Genomic DNA, 8,551 nt, shown 5'->3' on the forward strand with positions numbered 1-8,551 from the left:
GTGTGCGGTTGGTGAGTGGCAGTTGGATTTCCTCCCGCCACGAAGAAAATAACTTTTCTCGATCAAACCGGATAGTGGGCGCAGCTCTGGCTTGGGAGCGCACCCGGAAAAGTGCAGAGACGAAACAGACAGAGAGAAAGGGATGTCCGCGTCCCGACCACAGAGCGCCTTCCAAACCACTCGGAAACCATTTGAGTGGCTCGGGCGGCCGCGGTTTCCAGCCTAGGACTGTCTGGGGTCCGGCTGGGAAAGTTGCCTGGCCAAGCAGTGCCCTTCCCGCCGCGGGTCGCCCCTCTGGCACCGGCGAGGGAGGAGACCAGCCACCTGTTAGCCCAGAGAAAACGCGGCCGCCTCGCCCTCGGCCCTGCCCCTCCCACCCCCTACTCCGCGACCCTCCCAGGGACCAGCTCGGGGGCCCCCAGGACTTGGCCCCGGGTCCGGCTCTTCTGGAGCCTCCTTAAAGAGACTGTCAGGGGCACCGCGGGGGACAAGGGCGACAGGGAGATCGCCGGAGCACCACCCCTCCCCGGCCTCGGGCGCCCCTTTCGGCCTCTCCCGAGGGGCAACTGAAACACCGCTCTCGAGACTATCTCTAACTGGCCACTGGGACCGGCCCCGTCTCCCCGCCACGCGAGCCTCCGAGTCCGTCCGACACCCCCCTCCAACTCCGACTCTGCCCAGGGGCTACTGGTCCCCCGCCCCGGCCCGAGCGCTGGTCCGCCGGCTTACCTGGCGGGTGGGCAGAGCAAGGTGGCGGGAAGCGGCGGCCGTGCGGGCGCTGGACGTGGGCCGGGCGCCAGGTGCAAGTGGCGGCAGCTCGGGTTGCTGTCGCTACAGTTGCCGCTTAGTCCAGCTCCTCCTCCGCCGCCGCCTCCTGCCTTCCCGCTGGGCCTCCGGCGTTGCCAGGAGAGGCCGAACCAAGGCTCCGCTTCCTCTCGGAGTCTCCCAGGTGAGCTCCAGCCTGCGACGTCGGCAGGGGCGAGGCCCCCGTCCCGCGCCTGCGCGCCAGCCTCCCGCCCCGCCCAAGCCCTACCTGAGCGCTCCAGGTGAGGACCGGGGACCGCGCGCGGGGCGGGGGCGCCGTCCCGACCCCGCGCGGCTCTTCTTTTCCGCGCGAGGAGAGGCTGGTTCTCTGCGCCAGGTGAGCCTAAGCCCGTCTACACTGAGGAGTCCTGAGCTGACCTCGTGGCAGGGGTCACCTTGTACCCAGAACACAGTCTGGGTCCTTGGGGAACCAGAAGGTCTAGATTTCCCTCACACACACTTCCCTTCCTCTACGTTTCGCCAAAAGGGGTGCGCGGCCCGGAGGTCGGGGGGGCCGCGTGCCTCCGAGGACCACCTCATGACGGCAGCCACTGTTGGCTCGTGCGGTTTCCACGAGCAGGGTTCAGCAGCGTCTGTCACCACTTAGGTTCGTGAGCTATTGGGTGAGCTTCCTTCCCATGCAGTCTTGATTTCATCACTTGACTCACTCCAGCGCAGCTAGTGGTTTCCGTTTCTGTAAGCGCGCGCTCTGGTAGGGGCGCCTCACGTCCAAAGGAGGAGCCTTCCTCTTCGTTTAAGAAGCGCCTCTGGTATTTGGCAGAGCCTCGCCAATTTGGGGCGCACCACCGTTTCCTGGGTTGCTATCGAAAGGCAAAACCAACTCCCAAATGAGAGGGAAAGTAATGACATTAGAGAGAAACACGCTGTTCTTGCTTGGAAAGACACTGTGGTTTCCTGGAAAGGACTTGCTTCTACTGCAGGTTTGCTTAAAACCCAACATCTATTGGGAAGGTGAGAACGCAGGCTTTAGGGAGAGGCTGGGCTTTTGTTTCTAAGACAAAAAAAAAATTTTTAAGCAGTATTTTTTTTTTTCTTTTGTGATAGGTGCGACTTTCTGTTTCAGCCTTCATTTTGCTGTTCTGACAAACATTGACACACCCAAAACCAGGGCTTAAAATGACCTTTCTGTCTTCCTATGAACTTATTCATTTATTTGGCTGTATCTTCAGTGCACATAGCAATATAAATGGGAAAATAGCTGGGTGTGTTTTAGTGGAACGCTTAATTACATAGTGGCAGGTTTTCTAAAAAGTTTTGCTGTGGCCTTTCTCCTGCATTTTCATACATCCTCTTATGGTTCCTATTTATTGGTATATTAGTATTATGTGTGGACCTAAAATCAAGATTTAGAAATACAGGTTAGTACAGTGTCAACAGGGTGTATCTTTAGGACTTGGCTAGTCTGACATTGTTTGTAGCATCCACAGTATGATTTTATACCACACCCATGAATTAGATTTAAAACTTCAGTTCTTTGCATTGTAGATTGTGGTTACTTTGCAAGCATTGAGGAAACATTGTATTTGTGACATTTTAACATTCGTACCTATAAGCAATTTTTAAGCGCTCTCTCCAAAAAGTTAAGGAGCAAATTATAAGTATTACCATGCCAGCTTGATAATATTTATCCTTAGGCCCAGAGCTAAAAAAACACTACCTAAATTCCACCACCCACCTCCCTTTTAAAAAATTCTGCCACTTTCTTTTTGTTTGCCTTTAAATGGAGATTAATGTTAGGCTTTGGGGAATTTGGGAGAAATCCTAAATGTGTAACCAAGGAGTCTGTTTCTCTTGTCTTGCACTAACCCATCCCTGAATGCAACAGGAGCCAAAGATGATCAGAGTTTTGATGTCCCACCAAGCAAAGAGCAAGAATTTTCACTGACAGAGCAGTTGGATATAGACTACCAATCTGGAATCCAGGGACTGAAAATGCATTGACAGCAAGACTAGTAAAGTCAAATAACAACTGAAAAGAGAAGCTAGGGGAGACCTATATAAAAGGAGAGAGCAAGCAAATAGGACCAAAATATTGCATGAGGAGTGAGAAAAGCACAGAAAAAAGATAAAAATCAGAAATTACTAGAAATTGACTGTCAGTTTCACAATGGAGACATAATTTAAACAAGGAAAGCAATATTTCTGTGTCTGGCATACCTACTAGCATTGCATGTACTATTTCATTTCATTCTGAAAGCAGAATCTTAAAATTAATTAAAGTTATTTACTTAACAGTAAAATTAAAATGCTGTAAACCCAGAGAAAAATATTATTATGCTGAAATGTTTAATGCCCCAAATCAGATGAAGGGTTTTTGAAAATATCATTCTATTCAAAATTATGAAATAAAAAAATTTGTTTTAGAAAGGAGAAATTTGTATTTCATCATAAAATAAAATCCAGGAGCCTTAGTGTAGACATGCTTCTCAGAAACAAGCTTATTTTAATACTACATGTTTGGCATAAAATGGCAGTTAAGATAAAAAATTGAGCAGATTTTACATAGAAAAGGAAAAAACAAACATCTCTCTCTCTCCCTCCTACATCCCCTTTCCTTCCACCCCATCCCCTACCCCCAGACACAAACACACAAACACACACACACACACACACACACACACACACACACACACACACACATAGGACTAGCCATAAAATGCTCATATCATATATGGGTTTAAAATAATAATCACTGTTTGATAATTTCTGTTAACATGTAAATTAATGCCAAGATCAGTATATGACAGTTGGTGCTCAATAAATAATAGTTAAATGAATAAATAGATCCATTAAATACCAACCAATACACAGAGTGTCTTGAGCAGAGTACAAGTCCAAAGACTAGTTTAACCAAAGAGTATGGAGAAATTATCTGGGGCAAGTTATGGTAATGGACTAGGAATCTGAGGGATGAGCTTCTAATAACCATAGTTACCAGTTACCATGTACTTATATTTCATAAGGCACTACACAAAGAAACATATACTCCTACAAATTACTTACTTCTGGGCTTACATTTTCTCTTCCACAAAATAAAATAATGGTATAATGTGATTGCCAAGTTCCTTTACACACTGATTCATTTAAATGCTATGATAATTGTCATGCAAAAAAAAAAAAAAAACCCCACTAGATAAAGGAGTAATAATGGAAAATACAAATGAAGAAGTGAAAATTACTTAACTGAAATTGAAATTTTAATTCAAAATTAATTATAATGTATAATATAACTAGTAAAATTATTCAGATTCACTAATTCCAACTTTAAATGTTTCATTTATTAAGTGTTTAATTTATGGTTACCCAGGGATTAGCAACTTTAGTTTGAAACATACTGCCTGATTTAGCCTTTAAAAACAATTTTGTGTTAGATGGGAACTGGAATCTTCAGTTCAAGATCTCAAAGGCAAATTGAGAGGTTTGGCTCAAAGTCTAAACAGATTGAAATAATTTCTACTAAAAGAATTGAAAGGCTATTGATTTAAAAGGAGAATGGTGCTGGTATCATAGTGAAGAGCCACAAACATGTGGGTATTTTTTTAATAATGATTCAGCACAATTCTACATTGTGTTTGAAATATTATGAGTTAAAACAGTGAAAACATGGATAGATTATTTTTAGTATGAACTCTTGTGGACATTGTATTGTATGAGGGTTGCTTATGATTTTTTTCCCCTAGGCTAATATCATCAGAAAAACCATCTGGGACTTTCAAAGATGTACAAAGTTCTGTAAGGGCATTTATTGACTTAAGTTGCAATAGAACTACGTCTTGTTAATCTAGTGTCCTTAATGCTTGGCACATAGTAGGTGCTCAATAAATATTTGATGAAATGGATTGACTAGAGTGCAGAGTTCCAAGCTTTTAAGCATTAGCATAAGAGCAAAAACAAATACTATGCTGAGTCAGGCTATATTCAATCTAGCTAGCTCTAAATTCTGATACTGGCGCCAAAGGATATTTAGTGGGAAAAGATGGTGATAGTCCAGCATGATGTCAACCTCGGAGGTGTGCTCCAGGTATTCCTGACTCACTTCTCCTCAATTTATCTCTCTTTCTCTGTAAAATGATTCTTTAAATTGTAAAGCAATTCATGTTTATTGTAGAAGAATCAGAAAATACAGATGAACTAAAAAGAGCCAGTTTCCAAAATTTCCCCCATGAGGATAAATCAGTACTACTACCAGACCTTTTTCTATCGTGTATCTTTTCAGATTTTTTTTAATTGGAAAAAGTTGGAGGAGAGGAACAGGATGTATGGAGGGAGACAGAGACATGCTTTTAAAATTAAAACTAGGTCATTTGGCGGGGTCTTGTTTGTATCCAGAGTTTTTTTACTTAACATATCTTTCCATATCAATATAATTCACTTTTTATAGCATTATTTTACAGTTGCATGGTTTCTTTTTGTATAGGTGTATTTAATCAGTCACATTATTGCATAATGAAGATTGTTTCCAAATTTTGCTCTTGCAAACAGTGGGTGATGATCACACTCTTTATCTAGAGATCACTGTCCTCATTTGTTGAAACATTTGTAATGACTTTCTTCCAACTTTTATTAAGCCACTTAGTGTCGGTGATTCAAGATCCTAAACAATGATGATATCAATAGAAGAATCTTATCATAAAGATAAATCATAGAAATAGAAACAATCTCGCATTTTCTATTTGTAAGAATTCTAGTTACCAAACTTCATGTAAAGGATGCTCATAATAATTAAAACCTTATCACTTTAGAAATAGGAAGTAGAGTGCCCCTTTATTTTAGAAAAGTCAGATATTTTACCATCTCCTGATCATACCACACTCAGCTTCCCACTTTTGAAAATCTGTGGATCTTTTATTACTATATTCTTCCCTCTCTTCATCTCTCCAAATGCCCTTTAGCCCAGCTGAAGACCCTATTCTCCTATGGCACCTCCAAGATCAGCCCAAATCTCCTTGATATTTTTTAATTCCAGTACAGTGGCATATAAGAAACTTTCCTCCTCCTTTGGCCCTCACCCCTCTGCTTACTCCAATATTATGAAGAAAGAGTTGTAGAGAAACGCTACCTGGGTGTGGTTTCACTTATTGCCAAATAGGCAATAATTTGTTATATAATTTAAGTCATAGAAGATAAGGAAGCCCTTTTACCATAATTGGCCTAAGATATTTTACTAAAAGATATAGCATCATTGTAATTAAGTTAAAGAGAAAAATAATGATTTTTTTCATGCATACCAGAAGCAAAATTTTGAAGGAAACTATATTTTCAGTGTCTTTTTTTATATGAATCTTTTTTTAATTGAAGTGTAGTCAGTTTACAATGCTGTGTCAATTTCTGGCTTACAGCATAACGTTTCAGTCATACATATACATACATATGTTTGTTTTCATATTCTTTTCCATTATAGGTTACTACAAGGTATTGAATATAGTTCCTTGTGCTATACCGTAGAAACTTGTTGTTTGTCTATTTTTATATATAGTAGTTAATATCTGCAAATTCAGTGTCTTTGCTTTTAGTTTATTAACAGAAAAGCCATTTGCTTTTTCCCTACATCTAATCACAGAATCAAAATGTACCTGTTCTCTACTCCCAAGGGAGTCAGCAGACTAAGACCACAGCTTACTTCTCCCTTCTTCAAAGCTATAGGGACAGGAGTCCCTGACAAGCAGCTGATATTTGAGGCCACAGACCAAAAAAATCACTGCTAGGGAAGGAAATGTGTTTATTTCTGTTAGAAGGGTTGATGGACAGCAGAGAAAAGGGGAAAGGGGTTGGAGAAATTGCAAAAAGGGGTTAAAGGGCTTAGAAATGATAAAGAAGGAGAAGAGTAGCCAGCAAAGGAATCATCCATGTGGGACATGCTCAGAAGGCTTAAGGACAATCTTGGGAACACTTCCCTCCCAGGGCCTGATAATGTGGCTTCACTCCTGGGAGTGAAAAGGGCACAGAGGAGGTAAACCAGAAACATCCAATTTCTCTCCCTCTCCCCTTCTCCCCACACTGCAACCTCTGTGCAGCTTTGGAATAACCACCTGAACTCTATGGGAATGAGCTTAGCCTCCATCAGTCTCTGGCGTCTATTTGATTCACACTAAGATGGTATTCAGCAGGGCCTTGACTAGCTTAAACAGTGTTTTGTGTGAATTAGAAAATGTCGCTAGTGGGCAGAGAGCGCTCACGAGCACAGGACTTGGCAAGGGGAAGACCCCCATCCTCCCAGTACCGGTAAATCCACTCCAAAGCAACCAGATGGCTGAATGGAGCCCAGGATCCCTTTCAACCTTGCCCTTTGACAAGGGTACTTCTATGCAGGCTGGGCACAGCACACACAACCTGGTGTCCAATCAGGTAAAGTCTGTTTCCTTATCCTTTGAACACGGAGTTTTGTGCCACTTGTGTTGACCAGTAGAATATGGGGGAAGTGACATTATGTGACTTCCAAGGCTAGGCCTTAAGAGCCTTGTCACCTTCTGCGTTTAGTCTCTTGGAGCATTGCTATGCCATAAGGAAGGCTGGAGTGAAAGACCGTGTAGAGAGAGGGGGGCCCAGCTGTCTCAGATGTTCCAGCTGAGCTCAGACCCCAGCTGGCCACCAGCTGCAACTTTGTGTCTGAGCCCAGGCAAATAAATATCAGTAGAAGAACCATCGGTCAACCCACAAAACTGGGAGCAATATTAATTTGTTGTTTTCAGCCACTAAGTTTGGAGGGGAATTTTTAATTTATTTAACAATTTCACCTAAACTTGGTCTCACAACAAGAACAGGAATATAAGCACATTTCCTACTTGTGCTCCGTTTGTACTCTCCCTGTTCATACAGAGAAAACTTTTGAGATGCAAAATCTTGGATGTATTGGAATTTTAAAGCCTTGCATGACTGCACAAAATACGACATAAACCATATATTTTAAAGATTATGTGCTCAGTCTCAACCAGTTTTCTCTTCCCACACTAAATCTGAATAAAATTTGTGCACAGTGGAAAAAGAGAAGAGAGTTGAGGTGGGCTGGGGGCAAGGGCATTGGGAGCGTGTACTCATGGAGGAACGCCATATTGCACAACTACCTGGGCCACCATTTACAGAGTGGTGTGCAGGATAAGATGTACAGGAATGCAGACTTGACTTCAAGCACTGGACTGGTGAGGGGAGACTGAGAGCGAAAAAGAAGCCAGGCTCCTAGACCCTACCCTGGAGAGCAGAAAGACCCCCAAGGTTATTCCTTGCCCAATGCTGAGTAAGAACAGAAAACATTATAAAAGGGGTCTTGAGGAAGACAGGCCTAAGACAGCCCTAAAGCCCTCTTGTGCCCCAGGAAGAGTCAGAGAGGTCTCAAAATGTTTTCAGTGTGGGTGAGAATGGATTTGAGAGAGAAATTAACCTTAGATATAGAAATGGAAAAATAATTTTACATTGAATTTGTTGTATATCTGATTCTGTCTTCGGAAAGTAGCACCCACTGCAAGGCCTTCCATAGTGATAAGCACAAAATGATGCAAGAGAAATCTATGTGGAATGTCTGGCCTCCATGGGATTTCCTTTGATGGCTTATCTTACAAAGCTGCAAGATAGCATTGCCATTTCACGTAGAAAGTATTTTGTTCACAACTCATGTCGTACAGAAGCTTTCTTCAAAGATGATGATGATGCTACACATTCTTTTTGGTCCATCCCCTCCCTCCCTCTGGTTTTCCATTCCCTGAGATACCACATCTCTCTCTTGTCCCAAACC

General features: G+C 42.9%; 1 protein-coding gene across 3 annotated transcripts in view; it reads right to left on the bottom strand.

The window, feature by feature from the left end:
• Positions 1-1,547, bottom strand: part of GALNT3 (polypeptide N-acetylgalactosaminyltransferase 3) — a 39,937-nt gene extending 38,390 nt beyond the window's left edge. The window contains exon 1 of one of the 3 annotated variants that reach the window (XM_031451579.2): positions 730-1,547. The gene's annotated coding sequence lies outside the window, so the exon portion shown is untranslated. The remainder of the gene's footprint in view (positions 1-729) is intronic. The other 2 variants (XM_064484872.1, XM_031451578.2) reach the window with 2 other exon arrangements.
• Between the last annotated feature and the right edge of the window lie 7,004 nt (positions 1,548-8,551).

This window comes from Camelus dromedarius, chromosome 4, assembly GCF_036321535.1.
Source record: "Camelus dromedarius isolate mCamDro1 chromosome 4, mCamDro1.pat, whole genome shotgun sequence".
Lineage (NCBI taxonomy): Eukaryota > Metazoa > Chordata > Mammalia > Artiodactyla > Camelidae > Camelus > Camelus dromedarius.